Below are 6,000 nucleotides of genomic sequence, written 5' to 3'. Positions count from 1 at the left end.
CTCCTGGATGGAAAGCAACATAGTGTCAACATGAAGTCACCAGAACCTTGACCTGAATCTTGACTCAGGCACATAGCCTATGGCCCTTTGGAATAATTAAATCATTCCTCTGAGCCAGTTTCTCTTCTGTAAAAAAAATATGTCTGATCATAACTTATGATGAGATTACTCTGAGGATTAAAAGAGATATCAAAAACATTTAACATATACTCAGGCTCATGTGTTCAATTAATGATTTCTAGAAAGCAGAGAAGACACTATGTTTAAGAACTAAACTTCACGGGTGCTGATCAAGCATTACAGATGCATGACCAAAGAGGACAATTAAAAGTGACCCCCCAATGAACATGAAAGTTGGACCAACCAATAAGAAGAGATGCAGCCCTGAACACCCTATTGGTACATATTGCTTCTTAAAGATGAGAAAGGAGTTTCTCATATTGAATAAAGATCCCAGAGTTGGGAGTTTGGAGCAAATATTCAACAGAGCTCCATCTAGTAAGCCACATACAATCTGAAATCAGACAGAGGGAAAGAACAATAATGTGGGGGAGTTCTGGATTATAGAAACTCTGCTGCCAGGTGAAATGCTTCAGGGTAATATGATAGACTCTAGTGTATAGAAAAAGATTGTGCCCCATCAGAAACTTGGACACCAAATTGCCAAGTAGCAGATGCTAATCCCAGATGCCATATTTAATGAGAAGAAGACAAGACAGACAATCAGGTATCTAGGTAAAAGGGAAAAGGTTCCAACTATAGAATGAGTCAGAAAGACAGGAATTAGGAACAAAATTATAAAAATTGTGACACTTGTGGAGATGATCCTTTAGCACTGTCTGCTCAAGGCTAGTACTGGAGTCAGAACTAATTCAGAGGTAGAAAAATAGGCAGACTGTTGTTACAGGAGCACATGAAGGAGGCTTCTAAGTGTCGGCAAATTTAAAGTAATCAGCACCCCAGGACTTCATTTGCCTCATCTATAAAATAAAGATGTTGGACCTGGGGATATTTGAAGCCTCATTCATTACTACAAATTTTCTTTATTTCTCTAAGAAATCTGAGGACAAAGAGAAGACACCTTGTATGCAGTAGTCCTTGGTATTCTCTTTTAGGAGAACTAAGGGTTTGTACTTGGCACACAAAATTTCAAAATCTAGTAGATATTAGTTAATATTATTTATATTTAGCCTATTCATCTGAGGAAAAAGAGGTTTTGTGGAAAGCTAGAAGCTTTTTTCTAACTGTAGAGTAAAGCAAAACAAAGTGAATAAGAATGTGGAAAATCAAAAAGTAGATTTAACCCATTAAAATGGAAACTTCTAATCTACTTTGGAATTTCAAACTCTGCTATAGCATATTTGATTTTCACTACATCTCATTATCTCACAGTTACACTATTTGATAGTCTCCCAACTGGTCTTCTTGCTTCCCTTTACTGTCCTTTTGTTCCTCTTCTGCCATAATTTCAGTTTTTCACTAACTATAAGATGTCATCATTTGTAAACAACATTATTTTATATACCACTGAGAAAAAATAAACCACTATCAATTAAACTATGACATCTCATCAATTGTAAAGTGCATTCTACTTTCACAGCCTTTAAAATATCTTAAAACTGTGCCTTAGAATCAATGAAATGTGCTACCTTTATAAAATAGGAATCCGATGAGGTTCTAAAAGCTCCAGAGATTTTTTGCGGGAAGAGGAGCAGGTCTGACTGCAGTGCTGCTTTTTTAGCCGAGACTGTAGGATATAGCTGAGCTTCGCACCCCACACACACCTAAAGGAACGGAGAGAACCCGGACCCCCCCTGCGGGGACCCGGAACTGATCTGACACGATGGCATCTGATGACTTTGATATAGTGATTGAGGCCATGCTGGAAGCTCCCTATAAAAAAGAGGAGGATGAGCAGCAAAGGAAAGAGGTTAAAAAGGACAGTCCTAGCAATACCACCAGCAACACCGGCAACAGTGGCAGTGGTACCAGTGTGAGCACCACCACTGGGAAGACAAGCAATCTTAGCTTTCCAGTATAGATTTGTGGATCAGTCCTAGCGTCGATATATTTCATTTGAATAAAATAGCAAGAGGACCCCTGATTTGGAAACACCAGCTTTTGCTTGGCTTTGGGGGGAAATTGGCCACTTCAGATGACTGACAGCATCTCTGTGAAGAAGAGGAGTCGGAGTCATAGTAGAAGCAGGGATAGAAAGCGCAGTCATAGCTGAGAACGGGATCTGGCATAGAGGGAGAAACAGTCGCAGCCGAAGTCGAGATCGGCAGCGTCATCACCGCAGCCGCAGCTGTAGCTGGGATCGGCGGCATAATAGTGAGTCGCAAAGTTGAGACCGGCGACGTGAAGATCGTGTGCGCTATAGGAGTCCTCCACTTCCCACTGGACGTAGGTATGGACACAGTAAGAGCCCTCATTTCAAAGAGAAGAGCCGGGTCAGGCAGCCAATTGATAATCTGAGCCCTGAGGAGCGTGATGCCCGCACAGTTTTCTGTATGCAATTAGCTGCCCGTATCCAGCCTCGAGACCTAGAGGACTTTTTTTCTGCTGTTGGCAAGGTTCGTGATGTGCGTATCATCTCAGATTGGAACTCACGTCGTTCTAAAGGCATTGCGTATGTGGAATTCTGTGAAATGCAGTCTGTGCCACTGGCCATTGGGCTGACTGGGCAACGACTTCTGGGAGTACCTATCATTGTACAGGCCTCACAGGCTGAAAAAAACCGACTGGCAGCCATGGCCAACAATCTGCAGAAGGGTACTGGTGGACCAATGCGCCTCTATGTGGGCTCCCTGCACTTCAATATCACTGAGGACATGCTCTGGGGCATCTTTGAGCCTTTTGGCAAGATTGACAATATTATCCTGATGAAAGACTCAGATACAGGCCGTTCTAAAAGTTATGGTTTTATTACGTTCTCTGACTCTGAGTGTGCCTGACGGGCCCTGGAACAGTTGAATGGTTTTGAATTTGCTGGTCGACCTATGAGGGTTGGCCAAGTAACTGAGCGGCTGGATGGTGGCACAGACATCACTTTTCCTGATGGGGACCAGGAGCTGGATCTGGGATCAGCAGGTGGACGTTTGCAGCTTGTGGCCAAACTGGCAGAAGGCTCTGGAATCCAGCTGCCAACCACAGCTGCTGTTGCTGCTGCTGCTGCTGCTGCCCAAGCTGCTGCCTTACAACTGAATGGAGCAGTTCCTTTGGGGGCCCTGAACACAGCAGCTCTGACTGCTCTGAGTCTGGCTTTGAACCTTGCCTCCCAGGCAATTGCATCCCAGTGCTTCCAGCTTTCCAGCCTATTTACCCCCCAAACCATGTGAATCAGTGGCACAGCACACTACCTCTCTGTACCCTCTGGGTCCTGCCACTCTCTTCTCCTTCTACTGCCCTGCCTTCCATTTGTGGACCAAGCCATCCTGAGGGCATGGACATTGATTCTGGAGGAACTTGGGGCCACTCTTAAGACAACAAGAAGAGCTCCTGCCCATGCCCCACTGGGAATGGACTCTGCTGAGCAAAGCCCCCAGTTGAATAAAACAATCTACACCTGCATTGAACACTTTTGCCTTTGTGTATCTTTTCCCAAGACCACCTTCTTTCCCTTTCCCATCACCTCTTAGTGATTCTTCCTCCATTGGGAAGGCCATAGGGCATTAACTATAGGACCTAACCTCTATTCCTATATTTTTACCCTATAAACTACCACAGGATCTCTGAATATAGAGGATATTGGAGTTACGGGGTGCATTTTGAAGGTGCTGGACTTTTGCTTTAAGGACCCTGGCAGATATCATGGATATGGACATGTACATTATGACACCTGGCTCAGGCCTCAGCTTAATTATAGCTTGAAGCCAGAACTACTACTGTAGGCTCAGCTTCTTATTGGGAGGCACAGTAGTGATCTATCCTGCCAGGCAATTGGGACTGAAGCCTCAGGGGCTTTCAGAAGTTTAAGTAAAAGGTGGGATATCTTTCCATCTTCCTTTGTACACTTGTCCTTCTTCTCAAGTCCTCCCTTTGGCCTAGGGTGTGAGGATGGAGGGGAGGCTGCTATTTTCCACCACTTCCTATGTGCCTCTACTGATGTTTCAACCCTGGTGGTTAAAGCCACTCCCATACCCTACCTGAGTATGAGTGAGCCCTTCTCACTTGATTTTATATCCTTGTGTCTATGTACATATAAAAGAATATATATATATATATATATATATATATATATACACATATAAACTTTATATAAAAGCCAAAAAATAAAAATAAAAAAAATAAAAGCTCCAGAGATTCCCACACAAAAAGTCTAAACTCTTTCAGATTTTGGGCTTTCACAATCCAACTCAACCTTACCAGCTTTAACTCCTAACATTCACACTGAGCATACCATTGCCTCAAAATATTTGTAAAAAATATTTATTGTTTAATTATAGGTGGACACAATGTTTTTATGTGGTGCTGAGGATCAAACCCAGTGCCTCACGCATGCTAGACGAGCACTCTACCTCTGAGCCACAACCTCAGGCCTCAAAATATTTTTTTCCATTGAAAAAAACACATGTTCTCTTTCTTCCTTCAACAACATTTATTGAATATTTGTTGTGTACTAAGCCCTATTCCAGGCACTTCATTATTTCTTTGCTTGAATTCTTTCCTCACCCCTGCCCTACCTTATAAACTTAGTCTCTATTTTTTCTTCAAGATTCAAACTATCTTCTCTTATGAAAAAGTTTTGTGAAACTTTCTTCAGTTTTATTATGTAGACGTAACTTGATAAACTTGTATTATAATATGTCAAAACCATGCTTTACACATTGCTGGTACTAGGCAATGGGCCCTTCAAGCACAAGGAAATTAACATTTATTTTTGTAATCAGAGCAGTGATTAGGAAAGTAGGATTCAACTTGTTGGCTCTAAAGTTCCTATCTTCTCTAATAGAAAATCATATACTCTAAATGAGGGGATAAACAGGAAAAAATGACATTATAAGGGAAAACACAGGTTGCCAGGGAGCATAGTGACTATCAGGTGAGGTTCTTGGGTTTGAAGGTCACACTGGACAGCAGTATTCCTAAATTGTAGAACCACAGACTGTGCCATGTCCTACAAGCTTTTAAAGCAGCAAGTATCTATTGGTATTTTGAAGTAGCAAATATCTATTGCAGTTTTTGTTTAATTCCACAACAAAAATACCAACATAAAATATTTATTGAACATTTTATAATATCAGAATCTTGTAGATGCTAATTTCTGAAGCAGTTGATGAAAAAATGAAAGTCGGTCTACATAACTTGCTCAATGACAAACACATTCAGAATTTGATCCCAGGTCAATCTGATTCCTAAGATCATGTTCTTTCTATGGAGCATTTTATGGCATGGTGCCTCATAATCATTGAGGACATTCCTGATTTAGTCAATTATTTGTCAAGGAAAAACTGAATAGTCCTCTTCTTCAAATACCTGTGATTGGCATTGCTGGTTAACTCACCTCCTTGGCAAAACCTCAGTGGCCAACATGACCCGATCTTTGGCAGTGATCAGCTGCTGATGGAAACACTCCTGGAATCTATTTCCTGTATTTTTCTTCCAGCCTGATTTCATGCTTTAAGAGCTCAATCTTCCATTTTTTTCCTCTTGCCAATATAAGGCCAATAGTCATTTAAACAGTTATAACACATTGGTAACTTTGGATAATGAGTTTGATTTGTTGTATGAGCTTTAGTTTGAGCTTGACAAAGCTGTTGAAGCAAAACAAATATAGCTTGCAAGGTGATTAAGAAATATTAAGCTGTTAATGATAAAGAAGATGGGTCTAATGACCTTAGCTGTTGAGAGCCACAGCCAAAGGGGCCCCAGCAAACTTCCAGCTGCCAGCAAACAGTGGCCCCAGCAACATCTAGCTGATTGGCTCCTCTGCGGTGATGTTCATTGGGCTGTTTCCCTGCCCTTCAGAATGCCAGCTGATGATTGGCTCACAGCAGC

General features: G+C 41.8%; 1 pseudogene; it reads left to right on the top strand.

Annotated features, from left to right (window-relative positions):
- Window positions 1–1,749: 1,749 nt before the first annotated feature.
- LOC144376224 (putative RNA-binding protein 23) lies at window positions 1,750–3,578 on the top strand (annotated as a pseudogene).
- The last annotated feature ends 2,422 nt before the right edge of the window (window positions 3,579–6,000 follow it).

This window comes from Ictidomys tridecemlineatus, chromosome 3, assembly GCF_052094955.1.
Source record: "Ictidomys tridecemlineatus isolate mIctTri1 chromosome 3, mIctTri1.hap1, whole genome shotgun sequence".
In the NCBI taxonomy this organism is placed as follows: Eukaryota; Metazoa; Chordata; class Mammalia; order Rodentia; family Sciuridae; genus Ictidomys; species Ictidomys tridecemlineatus.
This window is presented reverse-complemented; position numbering and strand designations above follow the sequence as displayed.